A 14,271-nucleotide genomic window follows, 5' to 3' on the forward strand; every position below is an offset into this window, starting at 1 on the left:
CACTCTCGTAAATTATCTTACTCGCTACTTAATTTAGCTGAAATAATGCGAAGCTCGCGATTTGTTTACAAACAAACGTTTGAGCCCTCTACGAGTAGCGGACGAATGTTTATTTAAAATAATCGTTCGGACAAGTTAATTTCGGCCACCGATTCCGTAGTCAAGGGGTAGGACTGCCGACTGTCATCACGACGGTTCTAGGTTCGATCCTCGGCTTGGGAGAGGTGTTAGTCTAGCGGCACTGATGAGTTGTGAAACAACGAAACAGGTCTGTATGTCGACGACTAAAATATATTTTATAAAGCTCCCCTCTTTGGTAGAGCACTCTCGTAAATTATCTTACTCGCTACTTAATTTAGCTGAAATAATGCGAAGCTCGCGATTTGTTTACAAACAAACGTTTGAGCCCTCTACGAGTAGCGGACGAATGTTTATTTAAAATAATCGTTCGGACAAGTTAATTTCGGCCACCGATTCCGTAGTCAAGGGGTAGGACTGCCGACTGTCATCACGACGGTTCTAGGTTCGATCCTCGGCTTGGGAGAGGTGTTAGTCTAGCGGCACTGATGAGTTGTGAAACAACGAAACAGGTCTGTATGTCGATGACTAAAATATATTTTAACATATATATATACATATATATAACATATATATATGACTATATATAACATATATATATATGCATATATATAACATATATATATATATGCATATATATAACATATATATATACATATATATAACATATATATATAACATATATATATACATATATATAACATATATATAACATATATATATACATATATATAACATATATATATACATATATATAACATATATATATATACATATATATAACATATATATATACATATATAACATATATATATACATATATAACATATATATATACATATATAACATATATATATATACATATATAACATATATATATACATATATAACATATATATATATACATATATAACATATATATATATACATATATAACATATATATATACATATATAACATATATATATACATATATAACATATATATATACATATATAACATATATATATATACATATATAACATATATATATACATATATAACATATATATATACATATATAACATATATATATATACATATATAACATATATATATACATATATAACATATATATATATACATATATAACATATATATATACATATATAACATATATATATATACATATATAACATATATATACATATATAACATATATATACATATATAACATATATATATATACATATATAACATATATATATATATACATATATAACATATATATATATACATATATAACATATATATATATATACATATATAACATATATATATATATACATATATAACATATATATATATATACATATATAACATATATATATATACATAACATATATATATACATAACATATATATATACATAACATATAACATATATATATATACATATATATAACATATATATACATATATATATAACATATATATATAACATATATATATATAACATATATATATAACATATATATATAACATATATATATAACATATATATAACATATATATATAACATATATATATATAACATATATATATAACATATATATATAACATATATATATAACATATATATAACATATATATAACATATATATCACATATATATAACATATATATAACATATATATCACATATATATAACATATATATCACATATAACATATATATCACATATATATCACACATATATAAATATAACATATATATAACACATATATCACACATATATAAATATAACATATATATAACACATATATCACACATATATAAACATAACATATATATAACACATATATATATAACACACATATATAACACACATATATAACACATATATAACACACATATATAACACACATAACACATATATATAACACACTCATATATATAACCCATATATATAACATATATATATAACATATATATATAACACAAATATATTACACAAATATATATATAACACAAATATATACAACACAAATATATACAACACATATATACAACACATATATAACACATATAACACACATATATATATAATATATATAACATATATATATATAATATATATAATATATATATAACATATATATAACATATATAGATGACATATAACATATATATAACAACATATATAACATATAACATATTTAACATATATATATTACATATATATAACATATATATAATATATATATAACATATATGTATAACATATGTATAACATATATGTATAACATATGTATAACATATATATATATAACATATGTATAACATATATATAACATATGTATATAACATATGTATAACATATATATATAACATATGTATATAACATATATGTATAACATATGTATAACATATGTATATAACATATATAACATATATATAACATATATGTATAACATATATATATCATATATAATATATATATAACAGATATATATAACATAACATACATATATAACATATATATATAACATATATATATAACATATATATATAACATATATATATAACATATATATATATAGCATATATATATATATATAGAAAGTGATAGCGAGATAGAGAGATAAATGGATACGTGTCCAAATTATTTTATATGTTTAAAAGTTTTACGTCAGTCCGTAGTTAAAGCCAAATAACTTGTAAGTTGTTTATTACTATTAAAATAATATTCAACGCTATTTTCAATGTGTCATCGTTCATTTTATATTTTTATGGTCGATTATCTTTGAATTAATGTTTCATACCATAACGTAATTTATAAGTCTATGACGTCACGTCAAAGTTAGAATTATTTTAAATAAAATAAAATACGTGTAAGATACGTTTGAAAGCCAAATCACAACACAATATTACGAAAATAAACATTTTATTTATTTGAAACTTGTAATTTATATATTTCGGAGTCACACTCCATCCTCAGAGTTTACTACATTTTTTCTTTCTTCTTATATTTTGCCATTAAGGAAAGAAAAATTGGTAAAAGTCCGCGTGTTAAACTCACACCTTTGATATAATTATTTTGTTTAGGTAATGTTTTATGATCTATTTGTAATAAAATCTAAATAGCTCAATCCATAGAACAAAAAGCTGAATATCGTATAGGTTTGGTTTTAATTTCTGGCCATGGCATTCACTTTATTATCTGATATTTCGAAATGACAAATTTTATGATGTATGTATTACACTATTTTACAACATTGTGGCTGACGAACACGCATGTACACACAGGAAGTGCGGCTAATATATTATGGTTGTATTAATTTCCGAAAATGCAACTTTAGCTCATTCGGTATGGACCTTAATTAATGCTGACAAAAATAAAAGTACATCGTGATTTTTGTGTACTTAAGTAGGTTACCATGTTGCAGGTGACGGCAAAATATCGGTTGAACAGCTGTTGTATGAAGTGTTTATTAAAAACACAACTGTGAAAATTAGTAAGATATTTTGGGAGGACACAATAATATTTGTATATTAAGAGAAGTGAGACGCCTCAGTTTTATTTTATTTAATTCTTGTGTACGACTAACATTGAAGATTATTTTCATTTATATTTAGTAAAATACCATTTAGTTTATATATATATATATATATATATATATATATATATATATATATATATATATATATATATATAAAGATGAACGTCTGTGTGTGTGTTTGGTCACGAATAGGCTCCTATATGGTTGATTATAATAGAAAATTGATCACATATAATGATAGATGTATCGAGACACAGGAATGAGTATGTTTGATCTGGCATAATGATGATTCATTAAAATTGTGGGGTTTGCGTACGCACATGGCCCACAAAGTATGGAAATAAGAAAAAATTTAAATTATAAAAAAAAACGTTTACAAGTGTTTTTGATATAGATGTACATAATGATACTTTGATAAGTAGGTTTTAACTAAAATAGAGATGGTATAATAAAATTGTAGGGTCTGCGTTCGCGCCTGATCTCCATGGAATGGAAATAGGCACAAACTTTAATAAAGACTTTTCATATCTATCTGCGTAAGTATACTTTGATAATTATATTTCAGTTTGAAGAAATATGGTATAATAAAATTATGGGGTGTTCGTTCGCGCCTGCCCTCCATAGAATGGAAATATGTCACAAAGTTTAACAAGGTTTTTTAATATAGATCCACAAAATATTTTGATAAGTGTTTCAGTGTGAACAAGTATGGTATAATAAATTATGGGGTTTATCTTTTATTATTTTTCTTTCATCATATTTTGCTTTGGTTTTGATACCCCAAATTCGAAGCTATCTCTTTACAACCCTTCCTTTTCATAACCTATCATACTTTCATAAATCAGAGTCCATTTTCTGTAGGCTGTTTTTGAACCCAGTCAACGACGGGTACTTTTGCTAATATATATACATGTGTGTGTGTGTGTGTGTGTGTGTGTGTGTGTGTGTGTGTGTGTGTGTGTTAGAAAGAGAAAGAGTTGAAACCCTTTTAGTTTTATAAAAGAGAAAATGGCAGTATCAATCCAGAGAATCTTTGCAGACGAATACGAAGAATAGAGTTTTCGGTAAGTAGTCAACCCGAAGAAGTCTTGTGACGAATAATAGAGTTCCTTCCTGTGTTAAGACGAGAACTTTTTACGAGACTTTTTATACTTTAAAGAGTGATCCCGGTTTCTGATTGATTGGTTTCAGAGTATGATTCTAACCAATTGGTCAGTTCTTATCACTCTTGTTTACAAATAGAAACGTCCAATCTTTGTAATCACGTCCATAATATAGCAAAAAAATTGAAACCACTTTTTCGGATATTATGCGGAAGTCTTTCAGTTTAATTATTGTTTAAAAAAATAAATGTAAAAAAATAAAATAAATAAAAAAATAAATGTAAGAAAGTCATTTGTTTTAATTTTGTTCAAATGTCAAAGAAAGTATGTTTGCATAGAAAAGTGAACCTAAAAAAAATTGATTTTATTTTTATACCTTAAAACGGCGTGTAAAAAGCCATTTTAATTTTGTTTCCAAAATATTTGCAAAGAAAAGAAAAAAAAAATCCCAAAAAGTATTTATTTTTAACTAAAAGTTTTCATATTAGTTGTGTATTTTGTATGTTTATTTTGTTAAAAAAAAGTATTAAGAAAACAAAATGAATAGAGTTTTATGTCTTACCCAGGACCATTTATTCATTTTTCCCCAATTCGACTCATGACCTTCTGCAAATAAATTCATTTAAAGTCAAACTCCAACAAGTTTAGGAACAAACGTTTTAGTTTGGTTTATGTCACTGGTTTTTGTAAATATATCAGTTATATTTTGCTGATTCTATGATGGATTTTTTTACTTCATTTATTATGAAGTGATATTTAATATGCATGTTTCTATCTTTAGTGAATTACTGGGTTTTGTGCAAAAACTATGCTTGCTTGGTTATTGTAATTAATTACTACGGAGTTTTAGTTAATTCTGGTCTCAAAACAATCTTTGGAATGACCTTTAGAAACAGTGCTTATATAGAAAAATGAGAGAGAGCCCACAAACATAGCGTCACAAGTAGAAAGTTCCACAATTTGCTGCTTCTTAGATTTCCGTGAAATAATAAGTCTGTCCTTTGATAGTCTCAAACAGTATCTAGTTGTAATTTTTCGATCTTCATTGTTTCTCTTACCAGAATCTGAAGACACAAGTTTTAGTGATATGTAGATTTCCTAATTACTAAAGATTGTTCCTTAGTCACTTTATATCACGAGGGACTTGTTTAATTGTCGGTCTTGATAAATTTTGTGGTAGTTTTGCTATTGAGTAACATATATCAGGTCTTGAAGCTGCCACTAAATATATAAGATTTCTTATCTCTCGATATTGTTTAAAACTGGCATTTTTTTATTTCTTGTTGGGTACTATTCTGATGTGCTTTCGACTTTAACATCAGCATAATTGTTATTATTAATATTTTTGTTAGCATCAGCGTCGACGTAGTCGCTAAATGTATGAATAGGATGTTGGGGAAATATTCGTATTTTTCGTATAATGGATTTTAACTTTTGAAATTAAACGCGTCATTGAATTTTCCACATCGGACTCGTTTTATTGTATTTTTGTCTGAGAAAAATACGAGATATGCCAGACTACCCTTGTAATGTTCAATTTCAATATTTAATTTGCCCTTCTTATCTATGAATGCTAAGCACGTTGAACTAAATATATGCATTCTTTTGAAATTTGTTTTGGGATTTATTTTACCGCAAAACGCTTCGTACAGATTTTTGCTTAATCTGTTGTTTAAAGATCGGTTGCGTATATATATATTTCCGCCATTAATGCATACATACATGAAGTTTAAAAGTAGAAGCATTACCATTGCAGAAAGCTTCCGCCACTATCTTTAAGCGGTCTCATTTTGCTGTAGTGAATGAGGTGCCGATTTCTCATGTTCGATACTATGGTTAATTAAAAGGTAAAAGTTTCTATTAGTAAATTCCGTTTCATTGTCAGAGTTATTTTATGTTACTGGTCTGTTAGGGGCGATATCGGCTAAGTATTTTTCGTTGTTCCTATTTACAATGCCTCCCCACGGGACAGAGTTAGACACCAGGGTCGTTTTTTAACGTGGAGAAAAGGAACAAAAATAAAATTGTCTTAGTCGTGAAGGATTTTTCCTCCATTGACAGAGAACAAGAAATTGAAGGGCAGCATCTGACGAACAGATACTACACTGTGATCTTGTCCCGAAGGCCAAGTATTTTTCGTTGTTAGCAGAACATCAGATTTGGCATTTAAGAAATAGATCATTATTAAATAATCATTTACAAAATTCAATGCATACCTGAAAGTTTATCTTCCCAACAATTCTACAGGACCGTTTAAATCACAATGCATTAGTGAGTTTTAGTGACTTTTTTGTCTTGCATCTTGTTTTGATTCTTTGCCATTTTTCCTTGTGTACAAACGTCGAAATTTATGAAGTTCTTAGAAGGTTTCATTTTCATTTCGTTAAACACATTCGCCAATTCTTTGTTATATGGAATATTGCAGTGTCTTAGAATTTTATGACAAGTTTCCAAATTATGGCAGGTGGTTTTTGACGGGACTACACTTTTGAAATAATATAATAGTCAACTTTTCTTTAATATCGAATACAGTTTCAATTCTTAAGAGATTTGGGGATGATTCCGGTTTCTGGTTGGTTATTATCAGATCCTTGTCCCATCCGATTGGTCAGTTCTTATCATTACTGTTTATAAATAGAACCTTCAAATGTTTTGCAATCATAACCATATTATAGCAAAAATTTCGCAAAAGTATTTAGGTGTTGCGTTGGCTAAAAGAACAGGGTTCTAATATGTGAATTCAGTGTTCGAATCGTTTGACTGCCGATATGGGTACATAATTCCAAATAGACGAGCGTAACATAAATAGGCGAATATATGTATGTCCATGGATCAAAATATTTATTAATGATATACTAGCAAGCCGCCCGCCATTGCCCGGTTGTAAAATATGCTTAAATATGATATTTCGATTAATTCAAATTTTGTATTTATAATTATATTATATTGAACCTAATATATAGTAAGTATTTAAAAAGTTTTTTAAAAAATGACTCGTGCGCTACCAACGAGAATCGAAACACAAAACTTAAGCTTACGATTTACTTTTTCCTTAAAAATGCCTGAGCTATGAAGACATGTTTGCCACCAAGCTAAAAATTAAAAGATGATCCTATAGCTACTACGTTACGCATGCATATTCCTATTGCCGTCGTTCGATCTTCATCTGGCAAATTTCATTTTTTTTTATTTTTACACTTTTGCACCGAGTTCCCCAGCTACAACCTGAATATAAAGTTTCGCATAGGTTCGAATACCCTATATATGAAGTTTCATGCATGTAGACTAAAAACTGACAGAGGAGTTTGGTAGGCAAATCTTTTTATAAACAAATATATCTACGCATACATAAATAAATAAATAAATATATATATGTGTATATATATATATATATATATATATATAGAGAGAGAGAGAGAGAGAAAGAGGTGTGTATTTACTATAACCTTTTTACGCAAATGTTACGAAAATATGAATCCTGTAGAATATCTACATGAAGATAATTACACGTAATAGTTAACTAAAGATGATCATCCCATAAGAAAACCGAAAAAAAAACTAATATGAAATTAATTAAAATGAATGTTTAAAAGAATATGTAACTTGGTTAGATTTTTTTGCAGATGAATGCAATTTTGTATATAACAAAGTTGTATTTTCCTTTTAAATAAATAGAAAAAGGGTTTTAATATAAATATCAATACACGAAAAAAAAAACAAATTTATAGGAGTATAGAAATTTATAAGAGTGTATATATATATTAAAAATATGGATGGGCTGGTTGAATCGATGTAATTCAGAGTGATTTAGAAGTAAGAAAGCAATTTTTTACTTCAAATCCTAACATTTATTAATATTTATGTACTACATCATTAAACGGACGTGTACATGAATCAATTTAAATATACTTGATGAATATACAGAAGTTGGTCTCCTGATTTGAAAAGATATTTGTACGAACTAATGAGACTAGCTAAATTTTAAATTTTTTCTTGAAATCAGAGGAATGTCTCATTCTTCTTTTTTTTTGTTTGCTGTTGTTAAATAAAAACAAGCTTTTTCGGTGTTTAATCTTGGAATCTTCGTCTCTGCGATTCCATTTGAAATATGAAATTGACATGCACACAAGTGTACGTCTTTAAGTTGACATCGGAAGTATTCGTTAAAATAAACTACCTTCGCTGACAAAAATCTAACATAAGTTGGTTGGTTGGTTGTTTTTGTTTTATGGCATATCAACCCTTTTCGGGTTATTTAATGCCGAATACAAAGATTTTGAAGAAATTTTTTTAATAGAATATATTTGTTGTTTTCACGTCAGTTTCTATTCAACCCATAGTTGTGACCCTAACAGGTACTACCATTCCGGGTCAGAGTGGACCTGGGGGCAATGGTAATTAAAGGGTGGTTCCACACTCCCCAAAGCCCACAAGCTGGAGCCTCACCACTGGATATAGTTTAAGGTCATATCCAGGACCCTAACATAAGTAATCGATCGAAAGAAAGGTTAAATAAAGGTCCATTTAGATATAATAAAAAAAGCATTTACTGCTCAGTTACTTCTTAATCAACCCAGATATTATTTTTAATAGTTATCGGTACTCTATCGTCATATGAGAACTTAGTTGGTTACTAAAAGATTGCCGTTCAAGGATGAGTAAAAATAACTTTACATATCTTGTATATTCATTTACTAAAATTAAAACCAAGATATTATGCTACTATACCTTTGGTCTAGAATCCTTTTCCCAATTTTTATCAAAATCCAATACATGCTTTTGATTCTAGCAAATGTCTCAAATTTAAGAGTTCAGCTAAATGAGCTAAATGAGTCCTGAAAAGAAATTGAAATTCAAGGAATCTTTCTTAATGCATGTCGAATCACTACAGGTAAAATTCAATGCAAATCTTAAATATTTGAATTTTCACGTGGGAGTTTATGTCCACAATATGCATTTAAAAAAAAAAACAAAGAAACTGAAATTTGTGGAATGTTTACTCATTTGATATCTAATGCATATTTGACAAATCTGAGACATGAAAATGTTCACCTCTTCCTCTTTTTACTTTATTAGAATACTAACCTGGGTGACCGGCGTTAGTAGGTAGGCAGGCTCGAACCCGTACTGCAAAGGAGGAAAAGAATGTGAAAAAAACGTGAACTCTTTGCCGTTGCATCCATCGCCAAAACGGAAGTGGCGAATTAAGGCTAGTCAATCGAAAAGCAAGGATGACTTTCGAAAATATCGGCGAAAAAAGCGACCCCTCCTTGTAGAAAAGTGCCCAGTTGAGGATGAAGGAATTAATGTTTTGAGCCAATTTTTTATATTTGTGGTCCGAAGGGTTAAGCTTCAAAACGATACCGATCTCGTGAAATCCGTCACCCCTGTCGAAAGTTTTAGGCATACATATATATATATATATATATATATATATATATATATATATATATATATATATATATATATATATATAAACAGACAGGTGATATTTATATTATAGAAAAACGCAAAGATACCCCCCCTGGGCATAACAGCTGTGTTTCCTAATTAGTAATGATCGGTTAATTATTTACGAGTTCAATCCTATACATTCAAATATATAAATATTTACGCATAATTAGAGATTCTTGTTTACTTTTAATCTAGAACGAATGAAGAATACATAGTTACAATCTAATCTTGTTCTTCCGTCACTATCAAGCATGATTTTCATTAATAACATTTTATATTATAGGTGCTTTTTAAGAATAGGTATCCATAAGTTTGTAGCGTATAAATTTGTCATATAAGCAGTTCTGACTAGAAACGAAGAAGACCAAAACAAGCTCCGACTTTTATCGGAATAAATATACAAAAAAAAAGCATACTGCACGTCTATTTTGAACTTACTTAGAAAGATCAAGTTCCAGCATTTACGTATTTTTTGGATATCGTTATTACTTTTGAAATTTTTCATTTTGAATCTTTTGGCTTCTTTTTTATTTACCTTTTATTTAACTTTACTAAAAGAGTTAAGTTAGGATTAGTTTAGAGTAAAAAAAAAGCAGTTTGGTTGGTATTGTGTATAAATATGAAATACACTTAAATACAAGGTAATAATCAATAGTTTCTTTCGTTAAATAACTTTGCAAAAAAAAAAAAAAGGCGAATAATACATTCAGTTTTTTCGATGAAATCCGATAACGTTCGCTAGTCTCGAAAGTCTTCGATGAAATTCGGAATTGATGTCATCAGTACTAAGATTTTCTTGAATACTTATTCCTAATAAGTACCTTATTTCTATTTATTTATCGAATAAATCTAAGCTGAATTAATGTGGACGTTGGACATCGAAACTGCACTCATTTCACCGAGCCTCTAGAATCCATAGGAAGCTCCTACCGATAAGAGTCTCCAGTTTTGCAACTCAATATTATTTTTATATCATATAATTCACGCCGTTCGCCGTTCGTTTGAAAATTATACATCGTAGGTTGGATTACTGGCGCCAATCCTCAGGTTTCCAAACTCATGGTATGGCGTTAACCAACTCAGATCATCTTTCCGTATATACTATACCAAGTGCGAATTCTAGGGACTTATCGCTCATATTAAACTCCCACGCATAAATTACTCGTTTAAATATGCTACTGACTGTTCAATGTGCCTATATACTTTTACCGAGAGCACCAACACCAAATAAAATTTATAACAGAAAAGTACCATTTAAACAAATACTAATATTAATAAGTTCTTCTTTTGCTTTATAGCAAAGACTAATGTATATATTTATTTCTAAATAAATATATCCCGTCATGCAACAGTTAACCAGTCAAAAAGTAGGCATTAATTTTAAATTATTACATGGAAAGACAAGCATGTATAGACAGACAGAGAGATACTATGAAATAGTCGTATCTCTTGATATATCTGATCTCATTACTGGGATACAGAAATATAAGCACACAATTCTTTACTTAGATTAACTATGTGTAATAAATGTAAATAGATAAGCAGGGTACAAATCAGCAGACACAACAAATCACACTCGTTTTTCATAACGAAGTATTTGTGTGCACGCATACACAGACATGCAGATCTCTGCCCACGTATAATTGCGTACATGCGCCCGTATATGTACAAGTGTCGTTCCAAAATTAATGCTTTCTATTTTTTAATGAAAAAAGTGTAAGAGCTAAAAAGATGGAGTGGTACTATTAAAACGACCTTCTGTGCTCTTTTCCACATAGTCATTACCATTCTAAATACATTTTGCCAGCAGTAACGAGAGCCTTGGTAAAGGTCGAAAAGGGTAAGGCGTCTGAGAATAGAGCTAGTGTGAAGAGGAGCGGATTACAGGCGATATGAAATTTATCGAGTGCATGTTGGTAGTGCACGTTTCGTTAAAAAGTAGCTGTTGTGGTAGGGAATATTTAGTTTGTGTGAGCTACTGTATTATATCTGATTGTGATAACAATTATATATGACAAATTCAATTTAATCTTTAGCTTATGGAATCTTCTTTGCTAAGTGGCCTTGACATAATGAGTATAATTTCCTACTTTTGAGACATCGACAATTCGTTATAGTTAGATGCCTACACCCTGATTGAGAAGTCGGACGTTCACCGTAGTCTGCATGTTCTGAAATAGGTGTAAAAATCTCTTGTGTGCAATACAGACGCTTGAGTGACAGATTATCCGCCTACGAGGTACGTGGATCGAGTAACGAACGAGTTCTGATTGTGCTACTGAAGAGACCAAATACAAGGTAATACTCGTGGTTAGGGCTTTCATAGCTTATATTATGTTTGATTGTGATTATATATTAGGCATTATATATATATATATATATATATATATATATATATATATTATATAATGAAATTCTTGGTTTGTTTGGCTTAAATAAACTAGAAACTACAGGCCCGTTTTCTGTCATATTTTGCGATAGTGATTGTATCTAACCCAAGCGTGTTTTTATATATTTAAAAGTAAAAAATATTACCATATCAAAAAAAAAATTCCGACATCGTTTCTTTCCGGTAGACTATTTTGAAATGACTAAAAATAACAATTCCCACTACATGTGCGTATAAAACAACCTTTTTTTTACCAATCGTTAAAAGAGTAAAACGGAAATTGTTAATTCAAGAAATAAAGCATAACTAAAAATAAAATGATTTGGTACATGTGCATTTAACGAACCAAACGTAACTCAGCGTTCGGCTCGGATTTCTCCGGAACACGACGTAAACAGCTCGGGTTTAGCTGCTGCTTGACGTAACATGGTGATCAGCCAATCACAACGCTGGGCACTGAGTTTCAATTCGACGCGCATGCGCGCGCCGAGCATCAGATAAGAATTCCGATAGCAATTGGAAGAGAGAAAGAAAGAAAGAATTTGATTGGTGGATACGACCAGGACTATGCTGAATCGCTCCAACGACTTATAAATCTGTTGAAAATACATCCTCCTGAGAAAAATGTTTCTTCCTGGCATTACAAAAAAAAACTACTCGCAGGGATTCGGCAAAAAAATATATATACTTGCAAAAAAAAAAAAAATTCACAAAAAAAATTTTTTCACTTTTTCTAAACTATAATAAAAGTTACTAATATTTATTGCAAAAATTGCTTAACATTTATTTATTTGACAAAAAAATGACATTTTCTACAAACATTAAATAAGAAATACAACTGAACGATAAGTTTTTGCTTTTTGTTTTTTGTGTGTGTGTGTGTTTTTCTGTTGGTGTTTCTACATTTAAACATTTACTTTTATACATTTACTTTATTTTTTTCTTTCACATAGCGTTGTTATTATTTCATCGAACGGCAACGCTCGGCTTTATCCGGCTATTGACGTCATGCGCCGGAGAAAGTCGAGCCAAACGCTAAGTTACGTCTGGTTCGTTAAATGCAGAAGTACCAATTATTATTTTTTTTTTTTTTAATAATTACACAACACTTTAAATTTAAATCATGGTGAATTTGTTGGAACAGTCCTTTGGAAAATAAATATTTAAAATAAGGTGGCGCTTATGCACTTATGTTACCATGCTATTTTTAAAATAGCATTTTCACGTTAAATTCAAGTTTTACAATATATTTTTGTTAGGTGAAAATACAGATAACCCGGTCGGTTTCTAATGTGTGGAAAATCTAGCTTCCGAAAAAAGGGTACTCTGGATAATAGCAAAAATAAAAATTGCCTCAATCTGAAGAATTTCTCTTCTACTGATCGAGGAAAAACGGTGAAGTGTAGTTCACCCTCTGTTTCTCTCCTCTCTCCTCTCTTCTCTCTCCTCTCTCTCTCTCTCTTCCTCTCTTAATATCTCTTTCTATCCATCTCTCCCTCTCTCTCCTTCGCTCAATAAATTTTTCTCTTTATATCACCCTCTCCATCTCTCTTTGAGCCCCTTTCTCTAACTCCCTCTATCTCTCTCCTTCTCTATTTTCCTCTGTTTCGCTCCTTCTCTGTTTCTAACTCTCCCTTCTCTTTCTCTATTTCTCTCTCGCGTTCTCTTTTCTATTTCTATCTCTCTATTTTCCCGTCTAATTCCT

The sequence above is a fragment of the Euprymna scolopes genome, chromosome 19, assembly GCF_053919585.1.
Source record: "Euprymna scolopes isolate OS-2025 chromosome 19, ASM5391958v1, whole genome shotgun sequence".
NCBI classification, from domain to species: Eukaryota; Metazoa; Mollusca; class Cephalopoda; order Sepiida; family Sepiolidae; genus Euprymna; species Euprymna scolopes.